This window comes from Strix uralensis, chromosome 10 (genome assembly GCF_047716275.1).
Source record: "Strix uralensis isolate ZFMK-TIS-50842 chromosome 10, bStrUra1, whole genome shotgun sequence".
Lineage (NCBI taxonomy): Eukaryota > Metazoa > Chordata > Aves > Strigiformes > Strigidae > Strix > Strix uralensis.
This window is the reverse complement of record NC_133981.1, coordinates 17846775-17867980: the sequence shown is the minus strand read 5'-3', so window position 1 is coordinate 17867980 and position 21206 is coordinate 17846775. Positions and strand designations below refer to the sequence as shown.

General features: G+C 50.5%; 1 long non-coding RNA gene across 1 annotated transcript; it reads right to left on the bottom strand.

The window, feature by feature from the left end:
- Positions 1 to 1096: 1096 nt before the first annotated feature.
- LOC141947859 (uncharacterized) lies at positions 1097 to 18252 on the bottom strand. The gene is made up of 5 exons (XR_012630283.1): positions 17798 to 18252; positions 17085 to 17195; positions 5171 to 5567; positions 4607 to 4830; positions 1097 to 4142 (listed from the first exon to the last, which is right to left on the bottom strand). It is a non-coding gene; the product is annotated as an uncharacterized LOC141947859 (long non-coding RNA).
- Positions 18253 to 21206: the final 2954 nt, after the last annotated feature.

Genomic DNA, 21206 nt, shown 5'->3' with positions numbered 1-21206 from the left:
ACCTTCAACCCAATTCTCTTCTGGCTTTTGCCTCTCCCACCAGCAGATTGGGGAGGGCAGCATCTCTTCTAATTATCTATCCAAATGCTCTCTGTGACCCAAGTGGAGAGAAACACTCCTAGATCCCATTGGTCCGAGATAGATCCAGCCTGGGAAGTTACTTAATATTTGGGCACATCCCGCAGTGAGCAGTGCTAAACATGTGATGAAGCCAATGTGCATTTCAGAGCTGTAAAGCTAAAGATAGTAGATGCTACAGCCCGAAAGGTGCTTCTGAGCTACGACTGCAAGGAGGCAGCAGGAGTGCAGGAAATCATGTGCTGAACATCGCCTGGAGAGGCAGTGGGTGACCAAGCGCTTGCATTTGTCCCCATGCAGGGGACAGGGATTTACAGGCCAGCCCAGTGCCATGCAGATGCACAGAAACAAGGGGAACATCCCAGCCTGACATCTCACGACACAGGCATGGAAGGCAACCAGCAGTGGAACAGGAGGAAAACAAGCCACCTCCATCTTGTTTACTCGCACCGAAAACTGCTGCTCCTCCACCCAGCCTCATCCTGCTGGCTGCCCTTCCCTCTGCCACAGCCCAGCGAGTGCCTCAGAGCTGCAGTTAGAGCAAGGAGAAGCTGCTGGTAAAAATCAATGATGCTTCAGCCGTAAGAAGCAACCAATTACTGGCTGCTGCTGGTACCTTCTGCAGGCAGTGAAGCAGTCTGACTCCTGAACCAGGTGAGCGCCTCACGGCTTAGCAGACACCACATAATTGAGTTTGGGCTTCAGATGCAGCGTGACAGCCCTTCCGTGAGGCACCCTGGGTACCAGCCAAAGTCCAGCTGATGCCACGCCAGCATCTGCTTTGTCTGTCTCCTAGGTAGGATGCAGAGATTCATTAGCAACACGCTGCACGGAGGGAGCAGGCAGCGTAGAAGGAAAGAGCCTTATAGAAGACAGTCATGGGCTGGGGATACTTTACCCATCAAGGTACCATGCCTTGTCCTGCACAGCTACCCCAAACAGATGCTCCAAGCCAAAATCACTCCCAAAACATCCACTTTTGAACTCATTCTGAGAAAGAAGCAGCTGAGTTGGTCTTGCAGAAGGATCCTGCAGCCTTCACTGGCAGCCTGGCTGGCTGCTTCTGCCAGCCAAAACCTGGGCACTCCATCAGCCCCTGTACCAAAGCAGTCTGGTATGGAGCAGGCACCAAGCCTGGGAGCTGTGCTTGGAGTTGCCCCAGCTCTGCACAAAGTCTCCAAGGGAAAACTGTGGTTCTCATGATCGGATCCACCCCCTTGCCCACGGTAAGATGTCATTCTCCATTGAGGAGCTGTAGGATGAACATGTGGCTTGAAATCTTCCCTGCAATTAGCTTGCTACCTGCAGTCCTGACTACCAAAGGAAAAGATGTTGCATTATGGGACCCCAGTGCACAGTCCTTCCCTTCTCACACCCTGGGAAGGGAAGGCAAGGGAGCAACACAGAAAACCCCAGGGATGCACACAGGCAGCGAGCTGCTCAGAGCAGCCTTCTGGGCTAAGTGCTAAGGAAGCTTCCAAATGCATGAGGCCGGGTCATGTGTCAACTCAACCTGTGGCTCCTTTTAAATTAAAAAGCTTTTTCTCCCACCCAATTTCCTTCCCAATTCCTTAGGATCTCAGTCCAAGGGAAGGAGGAGGTCAGGTGAAAGCACAGAGGAGCTAAGTAGAGCCTTCCTAAAAGCGGTGTAAATGTTTCCACAAAGCAGGACCAACTCTGCCTCAAGACCAGCACCCGGGGTCTGCGTCCCAGATTCACATGCCTCTTCCTAGACCTCCCTTAGGTCCTGTCCTAACAGGCACCACCAACCTGAGCTCACTGGCTGACTCCTCAATGTGAGGTGACATCCTGGCCTTTTCAGGCAAGCCCCAACTGCTCTGCAAAGACAGAGCGGAAGCTTAGCCGGGCTTTCTGCACGAGCAAGCTCTGCCTGTCCCTCCAGGGGCACAAGCCAAGAACCAGAGTTGCTTCAGACAGCAGCTCTGTTCAAGGCAGGCAGATGCTCAGGGGATCGTCTAGACACAATCACCATTTCATATGCCTGATTTCACATCTTCCATCTTCAAGTAGCTCTTAAGTAGCTTGATTTAATGATCCAACACATTTCCACCCAAGCCCCAGGCTACAGGGAAATTTGCACAGGTGTGGCAGTGTTTCATTACACAGCAAGATGCAACAGCTCCCAGCCACACACCGGAGCTTCCCAGGGCTCCCAGAGTGCTCCAGACGCTACCACTGCGTTATCTCCTTCTTGAGATGCTCAGCATGCGGCCGACTTAAGCCTCAACACCTCTGAGCTCATCATCGGCGGGTAGAGCAGCCGGCGCAGGTCCGAGGCACAGCTGTGTCACACAGCAGTGGTGGAGCTGGGCATGGAGTCCACCTCCCCACCTCCCCTAATTGCTTTGTCTTGTATTTGACATCACGTGGTCACCCAGGGCATGAAAAAGTGCAGGGTAAATGAGCTAAATCCCATAATTATTTAATATAATTAACCACAGGATTGAAATAGGTTCATTAGCTAGAAGATATGCTGCTAGAAATCTTCCTTGTTCTTCTTAGAGCACTAACCTGAACACTGGAAAGGCTTTGCCACATCTTCCCCATTGGGGAGCAGAGAGGAGGAGGTCCTGCTTTTTAATGATCCTGACTTCAAAGAGAAGCTGTCTCTCATCTCAGGCTCTGGAACCCAGGATGCCAGTGTGACCCCAGGTTTCCAGACAGCCAGCATGGGTGCTCACACTGGTTTGGATCAAAGCAAGGGAGGCAGCTGCCTTCCACAGCTGCATCAACCGCTTCCCAGGGCCATGGCCAGCACCCTTCCAATGGGGCTAGTGAAATTAATTAATTAATTGCCTCCATCCTTTGGTGTTTCATGTGAGACAGCTTACAAGAACCATCCATTCTGCACTTCTCCCCCTTCCCAATGCAAAACAGGTAATTTTAAAGCACTTCTGGCAGTCCAGTGGAGATGCCTTTGATGAACCTGCTTCTTGCTCTTGCAAAAGCAGCCCCATGTGGGAGATGGAATGGGATGGGGGTTCTCCCTGCACAGCACACAGCGATGGGCTGTGGCCACATGCAGCCCTTGCACCAGGACTGGGGTGTTTCTGCAACACTCTTCTGTTGTGATCGTGGGTTGCAGGGATATCTCACAGCATGCTGAGGCCTGGGTTCATTTCACCAGCGACTGATTCAGCCCAAGGCAGCTGAGCTGCATTAGGAGATCCCCCCTTGTGCTTCAGGGGGAGAACATCACTACATCTGTGAATGCGGAAATCCTCATCTTGCAGGGCTGTGGGATCCAGAAACATCCATACTGGCTTCATCATTCAGGCAGAGCTCATTTACTTCAAGAAAGACAGCCAAATAGCCAGCTTTCTTCTTTCACTGCTTCCACTCCCATGGAGACATCCAAACCCACTGCTGTGACCCATGAGCCAAAACATACCATGGGGGTCTCGGGGCTTTGAGCAGAGCCACCAAGAGCTACGTTATCAGCCAAGCTGGCTGGCTTCTCACTGAACAGCATCGCCTTAGCGTTTGCAAACACTGCCTGTAACGGGGTACGAGGATGAAGACATCATTGGCAGTGCTTCGCCTGGGCTCCCTTCCAGCAGACCTCACTGCGAGGAGGGGGTGACCAATTCCCGGAGCAGCTCTGTGAAGTCATTCTCTCCCGACGTGCCTTCTCCTCCCTGACCTCATCAGCTGGGGAAAGCAGGCACAACAGCAGTCCCCTGCTGCAGGATTTTCTTCCAAAGGTGGCAGCAAATGATGCCATGCTGCTCACAGAGAGTTGGCCAGCACCCTGGGGAGTGCAATTGGGTGCACCCAAGACCTTTGCTCCAAGTAAACTGCCGTGGAGAAGCAGCCTCAGAGGACTGATGTTTGGTGAGCTGCGTGACACTGGTGGGAAACAGCTCAGAAAAGACAGGAAAAAAACAACTCACCCAGCTCAGTCCCTCTCATTGAACCTGGCTTGGGGGCACCCTCATGCTGTGGACAACCAGGAATTCATGGGTTCAGCAAAACCTCCATCTACCCTGAGGTCAAGGTCCTGCAGTGCAGACCTGTGTAGTCCAGAGCAGGGATGCAGAAACCTTCATTTAAATGAGAGAAATGTGTCATTAGTGATGAACATCTTCCAGAGGGGCTCTGATGGGAAAGGAGGGCACAAACCCTTCATTGCAGCTGGGGTTTTTCCTCCCGGTCTCTTTGATGCCCAGCAAAACACCCAGGCAGAGAGGGCAAGGAGCTGTCCTGGAGGATGCTGGACACCCAAGCTGCCAACCCTGGGAGCGGGGCATACCCCAGACCCAGGAAGAGCAGCTGGAAGTTGCTCCCAAATTAACAGGAGTGGGGGCTGAGCTCCTATGTTGGAAGTATTTAAAGATTTTCTGGGCTGGCGTCTTCACCTCCTCGTCCACCCCAGCAGCACCCGCCGTGGTTTTACCCAAAGAGAGTCCCAGTATAGCTCATCCTGCAGTGCTGGGGCTGCATGCTACCCTTCCAAAAGCTTTTATCCACTCAGGATGCCCCTGCCAACACACCCACAAACACTCACCTTCTGCCCCAGTTTCCAAATCAAACGTTTTAATTTAAGACTGGATGAATTCTTTGAAGTGGGGGGGAAAAAAAAATCACACGCAGAAAGTGGAATTTCTCTTCCTTTTTCCAGAAATTAGCATGAGCCACCTCTTTACTCTTTAAAGTTGTTAAAAGATTAACCAGCAAATGAAACATTTGGCCTTTTCATTACTTCTTCCCCTTTCTTCCTTTCACTTTTTTCTGTAACAAAATGAAAAGAAAAAAAGAAGAAAACATTGAAAATTTACTAAAGGGAAGAAACTTTTGTTTCTAAACTACAACATGAGGAAGATTTGGAGTCTTCTTTAGCATCTTCACTCTCTACCTTCTTACTCCTATAATTTAGCAGAAAGGGGAGACTACTTGAAAAGATTAGGGGGGAAAAAAAAAAGCTGGATTCCAGACATCCTGGCTCCTTGTGCTCTAGAGAAGTTGCCAAAACTTACTGATACTTGAAGACTATATACTAGCACTGGAACCACATTGGTGGTGAAAAGCCAAGAACTGGTTTGAAATTAAGTGGGTTTGATGGTGTTTGTACCTTTTTGTGTTCATTTTCATCCTGTCAGAGTTCAATAACAGGCTGAAACATAACCCTTGGGCTTATAAATCTCTTAACGGAGGCAGCAATATTCCTCCAGGCTGGGGACCGCAGCAAAGCCATGTGATCGGCCACAGCAAAGCTGCATAACTGGGATTTGCTCATTTGACTTCCAACCAAAGATAAAGTGCAATTTGAGAATAAGCTTCCCCTGAGCAACTTCTGTGACGAAGTCTGAGATAATCGTGGATCTGTTTGCAGATGCTCTGCCAGCAAGGGAGGATGTGCTCATGAACGACAGGATCTGTTCCAACTGCTGCCTGTCGGCTGTCCGCAGTTTATTCAGATGGCCGGGGAATACCAGCTTGGGAATGAGGTCTCCTTGCATGCTCCAGACCTACAGAGAGAAAACACGTAACGTGAAGGCTGTGTGTAGCTCAACGTGCTTTAGAGGTGCTCTTTAAGAGGCCTCCAAGCTCTTGCAAATCAAATGCACCTAAATACCAAATGGATTTCAACCTAATTCCAGAGGTAACGCCACCTACTCACATGCCAAAGCAGGGAGCAGACGGCTTGCTAATTAACGTGTCTCCTTCATGAATATTACACTTCCCGAGAAGGAGTTTGGTGCTTGAGCGAAAGACTGCTGAAAGCGAGCCAAGCTCAGTTGAGCAGAGAGGATGCTTTAAAACTGCTGAGATCCCTCCATCAGGGCTGGTGCTAAAGCCAGCCCCTGGTTTTCACACCTACCAGGTGAGTCGGTGGGTGCTACCCAGGTGACACCTCCAAAACACACAGCTCACAGCCACATCACGGGGGACACAGGAGAGGTGGTGGCAGGGACAGGGTGGGAAACGCAGTAAACCACAGAGCGTTTGTAGTCCTAAACCTCTGTGACATTTGATAGTACCTGGGGCATGACCTTTTTTAACCCACACCCAAATCCTTCTGTAAAACCTTCTGGGAGCTTCCTTGGGCTGTGATACCCCACTGGTGCTTGCCCTAATTTCTGCCATAAACAGCTGCCCCGGGCACCTGCCAACAGTCCCATCCACACACAGCAATTACACAGCCCAGGGAAGGGTTAGCACAGCCGCACACTTTGCGTTGGGAAGAGCCAGCTTTGCCAGCCCGATTGGAGCCAGGCAGGCGGGTTTCCCTTGGCCAGGGCTCCCAAGGCTCTCCCATGACGAGGTGTTACCTCGGTCTCTATTTGTTTCCACTGTCAGTCTCCTTTGATGTTACTCCACAAGACTGAGGGGGGAAAGACCAAAAAAACCTCACCAAGGTGCAGCTGGTGTTCTCAGAAAGCAGTTGTCCTTAGTGTCCTCCCCACTCCCCACTTCAGCACAGCTCAGATGCTCGGTCCTCCAAAACCCATGTAGCGCCTAAATCCCGTTGGTCTTGTGTATGGTTTAGATTTTAAAGTAGAAATTGTGCTCCTCAACCCCTGTCTCACTTTATTAGTTGTAATTGAACTGGACAAGCAAAGCCAGGTTTGACCACATTAAAAAGGTTCCTGCTTTTAACCAAAATGCTGGAACTGCCATGCTGGGGTCAAAAGACTCATCATTTTGGATGCCTGCAAAGTCAGCTGCTGTGCTAGAGACCAACCAACAGTTCCATCTACCAGCACTACCAACAGCCCCATCATGGCTTCATTTGGAAGAGGCTCCCAGAGATACCAAACAGACACTCTTGGACTACAACACATGCTCCAGAGGAGGAGACAATGTCAGGATGTTGCAAAGGCATCATCTGCCAAGCTGTGTACCCCCCAGCATTGGCTGCCAGCCCTTGCCCTACCAGTATAACACGTGCCACGGGCTTTGCCGCTCACGCCTAACACCACAGGAGGTTACAGGTTGCAGAGGGAACAGGGACCATTCAAGTCCTTTGGCCCAAGGATCCTTAGGTCACCTACCTCATGGAGCACCCCTCATGGGGTGACACCCCAATTACCCCAGCAGAGAGGTGGTAAAAGGATGATGGAAGGAGAGCAGGATGGACCAGAGTTTGAAGAACAAATGAACCTTTCTATTTTCCTCCCAGGTCAGCTTGAAGGATGCTGGTAACCCTGCTGAAAGCTAGCAGAGCAGCTCTGTCCTCCAGGCTGGCCATGCCAAGAGAGTGAGTATGGTCTCATCTTCATCACTGGCCATGCCAAAAAGCAGTCCTGCCCGGCTCTTGCTCTTCAGAGATCAAATTCAAGGGCTGTGTGAGAGCTCTCCCTGCAGCCGGGCTGTTGGCATTTGGCCCATGACAAACAGCCATCCCAGCAGCAGACTCCAAGCTGAGACTGGATCCCACAGCAACCTTTAAAGCCACTTCTAAGAAAATGCACAGCCTGTGTTATTGCCCTGTGGGACAGGTAGAGACTTCAGAGACCTGCTCCATAGCCCTTTCTTGACAATTACCCTTTAAATTTAGCACCTACTACAAGTGTGCATGAAATCTACTTGGCAGAGCAAAAAAACATCCCAGAAAACTTACTCAATCTTCGTTAGCATTTCTAGCACTGTACAAACGGCCTCCCTAGCCACTGGAAAGTCTGCCTTTCCCCAGCCAAAATGTTCCTCTGCAAGTCATTTGAGCTCTTACCTCAGAAAACTCCTTTCCTGCCTGCACACACAGGGAAGCAGCTGTAATCTGACTTTATTACGGCCGCGCACGTGCTGTTGCCATGGAAATGGCCGTGATGCTACTGGGGCCGACTGTGGCACAGCCAGGCATAGGCAGAGACCGCAGCCAGGCTCCCTGAGGCAGTGCTGCTGGAGAACCCCCCTCGGCCAAGTCACTAAAAAAACCCAACCAACCAGCAACAGTAAAACCCTCCCAGGCCAGGGATGAGAGGGTTTGGTGGCTGCCTGAGCCCTCAGGGTAGCACCAACAGTACATACACTGGGAGATCATTGGAGACCACTTTGAAGTTTATCTTGGTAGCAATGCAGCTCTTGCCATGTCATTATCAATGTGCCTGCTTAATTGGCTCCACTGAAAAGTCATTAATAACCCTTAGGTAAGCTAAGGGACGAACATCCCCAGATGTTTCTTGTTCTTCAGATAACTATTCTCAAAGACTTGGTCTCTTCAGTGGTTTGGCCAGTCAGGCCAGGGCCATGAGGGTGTAACATAAGCCATCACAAGGAAATAGAGAAAAGTGAAGAGCAGGACATCTTGCAGCCCAACACATCCTCCTCCTCAGTCTTGAACCTGCAAGGTGAAAGAGCAGGAAGAAACGGAAAGGTCTCACTGCCCTCCTTGTCCTGGTGGAGCAGGCACTGCCTGGATCCTGATCCACAGGGTGTAGACCAACCCTTCAGGAAAGTTATAGCAGCCTTGGTGACAGGAGCATTTCCATAGAGCCTGGAGGACAAGCTTGAATTGTGATAAAAAAAGAGGCTATAAATTCCTGAAGAAGCAGCCATCCTCTCTTAAGCATGATGGATTGGAAACCATCTACGCTGGGGAAGCAGAGCTTAAACCACAGCTTGCCAATGGCTGCCCGCTGGGAAAGCACGGGTCTACACATGCCCCATATTCATCTTTTAACCCCATGGCATTCCTTACAATTGCCGCTGGAAACAGAAGATGCTTCCAGTTGGACCCACGAAGGCTGTATTTATCTCCTGCTTCAGGCCTGTGCTCAAGCCCTGTGCTGGGCAGGGCTGGGGAGAAGCCCAAATCCAAGGCTTGGGCCGTGCCAAAAGGGACCACAAACAATCCTGCACCAACCTGCCCTGGGGGGCAGGATGGAGAATGGCTGCCCTGGAGCTGAACAGCAGTAAGGGCTTTGTAAGCACAGAGAGATTCAGAGGCAGACAAGTCCTGTGGGTTTAAGAGTTACCAGGGTGTCATGCAGAAGGGGCTGTATTGCATCTGAAGCAGATTGTGAAGAAAAGCAGAATAAAAACTTGATTCACTGAAAACAGAGAGAGGATGAAGCTTCAACTGTCATGTGCGGGACTCGAGGAAGCAAAAACGCTCCTCTAAGGCACAAGGAAGGAAGGAAAGGCATCACAGCACCAACCTGCCCACTGATGTTCAACTGCTCCGTCACCGCGGGGTGCACGGGGAGTGTCAGTGCTCCAAACCCCTCGCCCTTGAGCAGAGATGCAAACGCCCCGAGGTGCACCCGGCGCCACGTCACCGAGGTTCATCTCTTCATCTGGGCAGGAACGCTTTTAGCATCCTCCCATCCTGGAGCCAGCGCGAGTTATCTTCCAGGCTGGTGTTTGGCAGGTAGAAACCGTGGCGAAGGGAGATCCCACATCAAGCGCATGCCTCCCTGCTGCACCTCAGCACTCGGGCTCCCAGACCGCATGGCTGAGCGCCCCACTCGCAATTACAGATCTTCCAGTTTCTTTGGCCCTTTCATCATCCCAGACACGCAATACCAAGCAAACCTGGCAACTGCTTCTCATTTACCTTCAGAAGAGTTGAAAGAACCTGGCCAATATTTATAGCAGCAAATCAAGCTAACAGTGCACCAGCTGCCTTGAGAAAAATAGCTGAAGCTTTTCTGAGATTATTATTCATCAAATTGGATTCCACCTTCCTCCTTTAATTTTATGGGTTTTTTTCCTAAAATATGGATTTTTCTTTATGTTGAGGTTTTACTTGAGGATTAAAAAGGAGGAAACAGAAAACAGGAAAAAGGGGAAAGAAGGATAACAAACTCTGTTTTGTAAAACCAACAAAATTTTCAGCTAACAAAATTTACTGTCACAGAAGCCTACAAAGGAGATGGCATTGACAAAAGGCACGATGCACATTGTTATGAACTACTTCTTAAGAACTACTCAACGGATTGAGAACCCAGTTTACACCAACACCTCCACCAGAACCGAACCAATACGGCTGATAGAAAACCATGTCCCGAATTGGCTGTGGGAACAAGTGCCCCCGCAATCCAGGATAATCCCTCTGGGAGGGCTGGAGTGGGGCAGGAGGTGCAGGAGCAGGCGCTCGGCTGATGCAAGTCTGCTGCTTGGAGGACCTTGTTCCTCCGTCAGCTACCCAGAGCACATCTGACAAAGCCAGTTGACCACAGGGCCGTGAGAAAAGGACAGGATCTGCAACTGAATTACCACATCTATTTTCTCCAGGGCTTGCCCAGGAGTGAGTCACGTCAAGAGGAGGCTTTGAGCACGGTCTGGACCTGGGCAGATAAAAGCAGCATTATTTGTGTGCGTTTGCTTGAATTAGCCAGAGAGGAAAGTGCACAACACACCAAACCTACAAAATAAATACTGCACCGTAGAGGCTCACCCAGAAGAGATTTCCTGGGAAATGCTCTCATTTTATCATCTGCCCTGGGAGAAGAAATCACAAAGCAAGAACCAGCCATGGCCAGAGGAGAGGTGCCAAGGCATGGGACACCCTGTGCCCACCCAAACCCCGCAGTGGTGGCTGGGACTGTCCCTGTGGAGGTAGACAGAGCCCAACACCAAGCAGGGCTGGGAGCAGAACAACAGGATCAGCTCTTGCTGGAATTGCTCCTCCTGAGTCTTCACCCTTTCCCTCAGAGAAAGACAGCCCCAAAACAGAATACAACATCTGTCTCAGAGGTGGGAGACCAACAGGTGACCCCCCTCCAGCTCCAAAAGCAAGGCAAAACTGACTATAATTACTTCCCACTAGACATCTCCCCACGCCACATGCTGGGCTGCTCCTTCCTGTCTGTATGAGGCCATGATGGGCACGTGGTCCCTTCTTCCTTCACCAGGGACCTGATGCTATGGGCTCAGGGTAAGAATTACCCACAGATGCACACGGGCACCCTCCTACAGCACTTCCCAGCCTTGCATAGGCAGGGAAAAAAGACCAGGGGAGTTTCTTCCCTGAGCAGAGTCCTTTGGGAGAGCCACCATAAGGGCTCGAATACAGGCAGGCAGGCATTTTCCATTTCCCTGGTTACTTTGGCAATGAATGCTTTCATCCCTGTTTAGGGGTATTCTCCATGTGTTACAGGATCACGTCAGGACAAGCTCTCCAGTTGCCGGGGCTTGAGCAAGTGGAAGTCAGAGGCATAGCCTGAGTGTCTCTCTTCCATGCAAAGGGGAGGGAGAGACAGCAAGAACCACCTGAATGAGGAAAAAAGAGTTCACAAGCATGCTTCAGTATCCACCATGAAAAATCAAACTGAAACCCAAGATACTGGTATGTTGGTAGGAAGAAGGCTACAGAACAGGCTCAGGATGGAAAAGTAGGGAGAGGGAGAGAGCAGCACCTACAGCAGGGACCACAAGTGGAAAGAGTAGAAACAGGCTGAGGAAGACACCAGGAAAGGCAAGAGACACTTCCACAGCAAGAAACAGATGGTCCAAAATGACAGGCAGGTTCTTGCATGTCATGTCAGGCACCATCAGTAAACATCCACTGCTGACATTTCAAACCTACACAAGGGAGCACTGTCACACCTCATCACCCAGAAGATGAGACAACATCCTCGCTGCACTTGTCCCCAGTGCCAGGTCCTCCAGCTCAGATCTCCAGAACTGGACTCCAGGTCTATTCCCTGGAGAGTCTAAACAGAAGGTCTGTGTGTGATGGGAAGAGAGTCTAGTTCAAGCAGTCCGTTGTTCTGAACAGCTGCTGTGCCTGAGACATCTCTGTTCTGGAGGTCTCTAATTTATATGGTCACTTTTCCCTTGCTATTCAGTCCAGGGCAAGAATTTGCAAGAATTTTCCAGGGACAAGAGAGTCCCTGTCTGAATTCCCTTTGATTTCCTCATCAACACGAGGGTCACAGCAGCCTTCCAACGCTTGAGGTGAAGGTCCACATCACACGGAAGGGGACACCACCACCATCAACAAGTTGTTCGTCATCCAAGCCCAGAGAGGAAGCGCGTACATGTCGTTACCCAAGCAGGTAACGTCACAGCGACGGCTTTGCCGAGCCAGGGTGCGTGGTTTAGAGATCCTTTTCCTTCCTGACATTTTAGAAATTAGCTCTGATGTCTAACACCTTGATCATTCAGGAGTTTAGCTTCCCCCATCACCATGAGCTTCAACACAGTACAAACTGAGCAGCTTCCCACCTGACTGAAAAAAGGCTGAAAAAAACCCCCAGATGAGTAGGATTTAGGAACTGGGCAAAATGGATTCAGGTCTTGGCAGAAACAAGAGACAGTTGCACTTGGATGCGATGCCAAGTGAGTGCTCTGGGCACAGGGGGAGCAGCAATGACCCCTGCACTGCCCTTACCAGAGTCAGGCTGAATCTGTAATGACTTCAGGATAAAGGAAATGACATTTTTCTGCAAATTTGCCGTTCACCAGAGTCTTTCACCCAATTTCACTCTACTCAGAGTAAGTCAGTAGATGCTGGCTAGCAGCAGATGCCACCTTGATAATGTTGAAGAATGAATCCCACCAAAGCACTTAACAGACTCCCAAAATTTCCACCTTTGGAAAAGAAAATTTTCGTCAATGTTATCCAGTGGGAAGTCTTCTATTAGGTTTCAACAACAACAAAGTATTTTGGAAGGCTAAGAACAACTTACCAGTAAGAAAGCAAGCAATTTCAAAACAGACAATAAATTTTCTCTCTGTCATAGAAAAATATTCATTGTTTTTTCTCCCAAAGACCCCTAGAGGTCTCTAAACAGTGAATGAAGAACAGAAAATTGCTGCTTGGTGCATCCTCCACAACACAACTCTGAGTATATGAAAACATATAACATCTATGTAACACAAAGAAGGGAAATCAGAATTACCTCTAAAAGAGCAATAAGGCTCAAAGTTTCTGACATCCGATTGTGCATATTATACCTTATACTTGCATTTCAAAATTAGTTTATGCTCAGGGTGACTGATTACCCCTTGCCCCAAAACATTTCAATCAGATCTAGTCAGTTGGAAAATGAAGACATTTTTTATGGTAAAAGTTTCACAGTGCTCTTCTGTCCACACATGTCAAAATTTGGGGGAAATTAGGAAAGACAACTAATCAGGCAATGCAACAGCATAAGTGTTTCCACTAAGGTACTTGCTCATCCTTTCCCAGCAGGCTGTGTGCCCTGGCACTGCTCACAACCCGCCTGGGTCCAGGGCAAAGGGAAAGTTTTGTGTGTAACCTGAACTCTGAACACTTCCTTAACACCTGCAACAGGTATGACACATTTCCAAGAGCTGTCAGCTCTACCTGTTTCTCAAGCACCTATCAGTCAGCATTTCTTTTTGACCCACCTCAGTTCCTGATGGAGCGTACGTGACCATGGCACACTCAGCACTGCTTCCAGAGACACCAGCTCCTTCAGCTTGAGAGCTGAGAAAGAGTTTTATTGATCTGGGTCATAATATTCAATAACAGAACCTGTTAGAGCTCTGAAACATCCTACCCAAAATAAGTTATATAGAAACATTGGATGGGCTTTGAGCAAAGCAGACATCTGCCCCAGACCAAGGCAGCTGGCGAGGATGTGCTTGCTGCAGTGAAACCAGGCTCCTTCACCAGGAGCTTAGACCAGTTGAGTGTGTTTCCTAATGCTGCCGAGAATCTTCTCCAGAAAACCAGGGTGAAGCTGGAGGGCCACGCTCCTTTCTCTTTGTTCACCGTATTCTCACTGCCATTTTCTGCTCCCTGGTGTGAAACTGCATGCTCCAGGGCAATGCAGAGACCCAAAGTGTGGAGTCCAGGGGAAACAAATGGTTGAAATCAGCTGGCCCAGAGGTTTTCCACAAGCATCATGCACCAAACACAAGTTATTGCAAGCTTCTCTTCACAGCCAGGCATCTGCTGCTCACCCAACCACACCATGGCAGCCACCTGGTAAACTCATTTCTACTCAGATCTGAAGGCTTTTGTTGCAGAAGACACAATTAAGAGCATTTAGATAAGAGGGATAAGAGGCAGCATTTAAGATAAGAAAAGGTATGATCATCTCCCAATTACGTGCCCCATCCAGCCCAATCTGTGCCCACAATCCACACACTAGGCTGACCACAGAGACCACCAAAGCACCGTTCCCACTCTGCACTGGGTGCCCCATGGACCCCCAGGCGCAGTGCTCAAGGCAGGAACCAAAGGAGCGCTGCATGGGGCTTGACTGACATCATCTGCCTTTGATTTGCAGCTTATTGTCTTGGGGATGGTTTAACAAGCTAATTTTTCCCTGTGGCTGGGTAATGGACACACCAAACTCCAAGGCTTCCCTCCAGCTGTGCAGCCCCACGCAGTGATAGGACTCGGGAGGAACTGAGCTGCTGGTTTGCCTGTTGGCAGATCAAGCTCACAAGCTCAGGGAAAGCATTGAGCATGTCTAATTTTTGTGGACTCTCCATTAAAAGCACCTCTGAAATCCTTCTGCTCCACAGCAGCCAGCCTAAGCAGTGGTAGCCTCGCCTCCTGGCTCCTTCTCCTGCCTATTGCACCAGCCTCTCCTTGTGCCCTGAGCCACCCCGAGAAATGGTAAAAGTGCGGGTGTCACCCCAAACGTGTTAGAGGAGGAAGTAACACCACTGCCTGAGCAATCCACTTTGTGCAATGTGGGCGTAACACGACCAACCAGGGCAGAGCCCATCCAGCACATGCTTGTCTCATCAGCATGAGCTCCGTGGGCCAGGTTTGAGAGGTGATTTCCCACTGCACAATATCAGAAACATATCATGCGGCAGCTCTTGTTGGGCAATGAGAGATGCTGTTTCTCTTCCACCGGACAAGCTGGGTCACTGAGCCACGTGGCACTGGCTGCAGAGGAGTGTGCTGCCTGCCCTGCTCCCAGCGTCCTGCTGAACACAGTGATGGGGGAGTGGTAAGAGGCTGGGAAGGGAAATTCAAGGTTGGGATTGTGCCTGAAGCCTGCCACTGAGGAAACGTGTCTCAAAGTGGTAGCAGCAGCCCATTCCACACCTGATGCTCAAGGAAAGGGGTGGTTGTCAGGAACAACAAACCCTATTAGCAAATTCTGAGCATCTTCAGGGTGAGCCAAGAAAACGGACTTGAATAGGAACACTCTCCTGATCACTCAGCACAACACAATGGGGAAAAAGTCCTTGGATCAAGGGAAGCAGTCTGCAGGGAAGAAAAAGGAGAGATGGACCCCTCCCTTCTCAGAGGTCTCCAGTGAACCCTCCAGGCAGCATCAAACCCTTAGGAGACAAAGAGGAAGGGAGTAAGTCACAAAATCTGAGTGTAGAAACCAGCTTGTGGAGAGTCAGAAAGGGAGGAAGGTTGGTGTGGGAGACGAGATAAGCCATAAGATGCACAGGAAATCAAACAGCACCTGCAGCTTCACACCTGGGCTGTGACCCAATCAAATGCATTTCAACACAACCACGAGCTATTTCCTCAGCCAAGCACAGACGCTGGTGAGGGATGCAGGCAATTGTGAGGACCTGTCTTTAGGATGCTATTCTGCAGTCTCCAATGAGACTGTCTCACCCTCAGCAACCCCTGTTTTAATCGACATTTCTGCTTCCTGAACTATATTAGCAGAGAGGGGAACACGACCACAGCTTGGAATTCTTGTAGCTTTCCAACACCTGCAGGTCTTTCAGCAGTACCTCTGCTCACTTGGCTTTGACTTTCACACCACCCCATTAATAGAAAAATTATCCCTATCTATGGGAGGAAAAGGCCTAGGTCCTCAGGACTCAGCTTGCCAGCTCCAGCTCAGGACAGGGAGTCCAGAGCCAAACCAAACTCTCCCTGCAGTGCCACACCTCCATCCAGCACCCAAACACCGGGGCACCTTCCAGTAGGCAAAGTCACAAATGTCCTATGGGATGGCCCTGCCAGAAGAAACAAGAACACAGGTGCTGATCTTGGCTCAGCCTCTCACCGGCTCTCATACTGCAGCTGCAGAAGCTGAGCACCACTCAGGCTGCAGAAGTCAGCTGAGAGTGGCAAAACAGCCGGACAGTCCAGCTGTGCTGTACTTCCACTGCCAGCAGCACCCTAGCCAGCCAGCTTAAACCAAACCTGCGTCTCCATGTCCAAACTGAAGATCGCAGCGAGACCACATGCAGACAAGTTACACAGTCTTAAACAAGTCATTACACCTGCCAGTGAGTCAGGATCTCTGACCACAAGAGGTGGCTTGAGTATGACCTCTCCTATCTCACAGGACTCCGGCAAGATCTCCAGGATGCTTGCACAACATGGCGATTACGTGACATGCCATCTATGTGATGGTTTTTGTCAGACAGGAGCGCTGAGAAACCTACCAGCAGGGATGTGGTGGGGCTCTGTGAAGGATTCCCTGCTGGAGAAAAGGACCTTTCCCAGCACTATCCAAGACTTTTGGGTGTAGGTTGACTCACTGGTGAGACCCACATACTATCACTCAACAGTGGTGCATGGTTTTCCCTCCAGCCCTGCTTTGTCAGGTCCAGCTCACAGGACTAGCCCTGAAAGAAAGGGCTTTGCAAAAGCTCTCCATTCCCAGGCCATGAACAGCCCCTTCCTCCATGGGGAAACTCTAGCAGACAAAGCCCATCTACAAAGGGTAAGAAGTCCTGATAAATTAGCACAGGAAATAAAGGAAGAGAGATTTACTCTTCATGTCTGCAGATGAGACAAGAATGGGCCTGATGCTAGTGACAGGATCTGGAAAGGCAGAGTTCCCATGTGTCTTTGGAACGGGTCCCCCTGTTCTACACAATGACCACCCTGAACTCATCAACCAGGCTTCAGCCTCCAGGCAAGAACCTCAGCCGTGGGGCCTGCGGAAGCCCACAACTGCCAGGGTGTGATGAGAAACACAGCACGCATGGTCCTGGTAACGCTGTTCATCCAGGCCAGCTTCTTAACAGAGGCCACAGGTAAGTAGGAGCAAACAAAAGCCAGAGTTAGCCCATCAGACGCTGCCAAGCTGCCAGCTGTTCAGTGGGCTATGACCATGTTTCTTCTCCTAAGGTTTCACAGCTTTTGCTTTCCTTAGCATTCCTGACATCACTTCTGGATTTACCTGGCTGTCGCACTAGAGGATGATGAGAGGTTTCCAAGCATATGCCATCACTCTGGGACACAGTGGCCCGTCGATGGGCTATACCAGCTGATGGACTTCATCCCTTCATACCTGCACAGCATAGAACAAAGACCACAAAATTAAACATGATCCCACACAGTCTCATGGAAACACCATCTCCCACACTTTGCACAGGTCCACCACCAGCCCATCTGTTACTTAGATGCAACAGGACCCATTTGAATACCGCCAGCTGCAGGGACACGTAACTTATCCTGCAAGGCCACAGAGCAGCTTTATGTTTAGCCAGGATGCAAACTCAAGGAAAGAAAAGGCTCAGAAAAAAGGAAAATCAGTGTCGTGGCTCAGAGGAAAGGAGGCATTAATGTCTCTCCAGCACAACAGTCCTGTAAACGGTTGCAAAGATGCTGTGTTGAGTCAAAAGCGATTTCACTGTCACCTTTCTGCATACATGTGTTTTGGATTTGGACACCTCAGAGTTGGTGACCTTGGAAGGGGCCTCCCAAGCCATGTGGCCCCAACCCCAGTTCTGCATAATCTCCTTACAGGTATCTGACCTCCTCTCTGGTGAGGAAAAGCTCCCAGGTGGCCAGCTGGGACTTCACTACTCGCTCTGTGCAACTGGGAAGGCAAAGGGTTAAATCCATGGCAAAACCCCTTTCTTTTAGACATAGGGGCTGGTTTTAACTAACCTCAGGAATTTCAGTGGAGTTACTAGTTAAACTGGTGCACATAGATGTGGATGGATTATAGCAGTCTTGCTTAGATTGCCAAGGAATCAACTTCAGATGAATTGATGTAAACGTTTTTAAGAACAATTTCTATGGAGCCTGAAAGTGAACAAGAGCAAGAAGAGGGAGAAAACCTTCATTGAATAGTTACATCACAAAAAAATTCTCACTGGATGAAAACAAGGATTGTTTAGTGGGAAAAGCTAGGAAAAAGGCAGAGGGATCCTAAGAGGTGTGGTCAACACAGGCTACAGCTCTCCACCATCCAAAAGCCACAGTTCACCAAAAGCCCTGGGGTGATTCATGTCTTGAGGAAAGCAGAGTTACCTGGGGAGGAAGTGGAGCCCGGATCCAACATCTATCCATCTGTCCAGTAGGAAAGGAAAATCTTGCACTGGTGTGTGCAGCCAGGAAGATTTCAGGAGGATGGAGGCAGGTTATGGGTTGCTACAGCAGAGAGGTAAATACGCCACACACCAGGAATAAAGCTGGTTCACTGCCAGATCCTGCACTCTGGCTGAAGAAGCTGGAGGAAGCTGCTTGCAGCGAGCAGCGTTTGGCCCAGGGCAGTGGAAAGTTTGATGAAGCCTCCAGCATACCGTAACCAAGCCACCACTTCATCCTGGGGACAATGAACCTGCTGCTCCCCAAGGGCCAGCCCCTGTGACAGGGTCACCCACCACCAACGTCCCTACCTTGCTGGGAAAATCTATTAGTCTCCTGCCTCAAGGCCGATAGTGACCTCTCTGGGGTACCTGTCAAATTCCATTTCAGATTAGTACAACCCCTAGCACAAAGATGATGATGAGCTTCATCACAAGTATATCCCGGTACTGCAGCTGGCTCACAGCAGGGACAAACAGGCTGTCCTACCCATGCCCTGGTTTCTTGTCTCCTTCCACCTCATCACAGACTGCCCAGAGAACGTGACACATTTCTGTGCTGCCCTACGCATGAATCCCCCAGGGAAGGAAAAGCCTCCCATCTCTCTGGCCTGAAGCTTTCTGTTAGTAGCCACCTAGGAAACCTTGATGATGGGAGTCTGCTGATGGACAAGCCCCTTGCCATGGGCTGTCTCACTCTTTCCTGCCTGTTCAGGGATCCTTCAGCAGCGATGAGGCTCTCAGCTCACACTTAAGCTCCGTCCCCTCCTTACTGGCAGAGGCACCGGCCTGGCAAGAGGAAAAGGAGGCCAACAATGTCCTTGGATGAAGGAAAAGGAGGGGACTGAGTCTAACAGTTGTCCCCATAGGTAAATCTCGGCTTAGCTTGAGAAGAGGACATTAAATAAATAGTGGGCTAAGAACCACACTCATGCTTTCAAAGAGGTTCCTGCCAAGGCCACAGCATGCACTTATCCCTGGGCTTTGCGGTCGTACTGCACCAGTGGCCTTGCTGCCCACTCCACTGAAAACAGACACACTGGCTTTGCCGGTGGTACCACAGTCACGGTCCCTTTGTCACTCAGCTCAGCCATCGAGCTCTCTGAACACCTTCTGTGACACAGGGTCCATTTCACGTCAGTCTGTGACAGGGAGAAGCTTTTGCAGTGTCTGCAAGGATCTATTGATTGGCATTTTGGTACCTCTCCACCTCCAGCAACCTTCTCCCAGTGTAACCTCAGCAGCAGCAGCAGCAATATTGGGGTGCAACGCCTCTCCCAAAGCCTGGGGCCCCCAAGACAGGGCCAGAGCAGTTTGTTGCAGGACATGGGGCAGCTGACCCCGCAGCTCTCCAAGCAAGCCTGTGAAATGCTGGGGTGGATTAAGGAAAGATGGCTTTAGCTGACCTTCATTTAGCTTTCTGCAGCTCCTTTCCCATCCTTGTACATTAGCAAGATATTTGCATCTAAAAGGCACGCAAGCCAATCCACTTGGGACCAGGGCAGCATGCAGAAGTGCGAAAAGGGGCTTTTCATTTCAAAGAGGGGGGAAAAAAGCTACTTTCCTGACTAGCGAGGCCAGGCTGGAAACCCCAGATAACACAGATGCACATAAAGCATACTGCTGGCTTTCCCCTCCCCTCCGGTGCGGTCCTGGTGAGATGACCACATGTGGTTTCAGAGATGCCTCCCAACTTCAATAGGTGGGAGAGAGGGAAGGAAAATGGCCCCCAATCACCACACCAATTTTCATTGCTATTAAATATAATCATCTCTGCTCTCTTTCATCTTTGCTTCTCCTCCGAGAGCTGGCAACAAAGGCAGCTCGCAGTAAGGAGAGGCAGGAGAGCGGGGTAATTGCAGCAAAGAATGTAACCTCCAAAACACGCCGCCGAGCCGCAGGGCAGGGAGCGCAGGGAAACCTGCCAGCTGCAGGGAAACCAACCGGCCCGTTGCTATCGGAGGGGTGGGAAAAGGGAAAGGGAGCAGAGACAGAGACTTGTTCAACTTTGTTTTTTGAAGCAAAGCAAATGACTGATTTCTGGTGCAGGGAACCACTTGGTACCAATCCCAAGCTCTAGATCTCATTCAAGCAAGTGTTAAAATGTCACTTTGTAAGCAGGCAGCAAGGTTGGCTCCAGGCGCAGGCAAAGCAGGCAGTGCTTGAGGCAGCAAATTGCCAGAGGTGGCAAAATTACCCCAGGCGTGCTGGAAGCTGGGGCCACACCAGAGCCGGTGGCTGTGGCCATGCCCTCACTCACCGCCTGGGAACAGCAAACCCATCGCGGTGTTAGACGACATCGAGTTTCCCTGCCAGCTGCTGCCTTCTGCAGCACGGGGAGGTGATGGAGGTAACGCCAAGCAGGAATCGCTGCCGGGCAGCGTGGATACCGGGGGGAAGGGCCGTTAGCACAGACCCTGTGCTCGGTCTGGAGAGGCTGTCACAGAGAAATCCCACAGAGGGGAGCAGCGAGGGCCCAGGGCTTCATCCGGGAGCTTGTTCCTGACCCCACAGGTGGGAATGGCAGCACAGGAGAGCTCCCCGTCCTGCAGGAGCTGGACCTACGTGTGCAGAGCAGCCCCTGAGCCCTGCCCTGCAGAGCTGTGCTCCCCGTCCCACCCTCATTCCCTCCCTGCACATGAAGATCGAGTGTTTTATTGCCTGGTGCTCAGATTACCTAATTTATTACCTGGCAGCAGCAAGGGGCAGTTTATCCCCAAGCTCCCCCCGGTCCTGCTGCCTGTTTTTTCCACAACTCTTCTCCCCTCCCAAGGCCACCCCTGCAGCCCCCCAGTCCTCACTTCAGCTCTGGGGCGTCCTCCAAGGACTTATTCTGCAGGCATCCGCCAGACCCAGACTAGCAGCTGCCCTTTGACTGGAAGGGAGCAGACACTCACCTGCAACAGGAAAAACACAGAAGCAGTGAGGGGGGAATAACCACTTTTTGTTACTCAGCTCCACTGTTTGCAGAAGATGCCTCTGCCCAG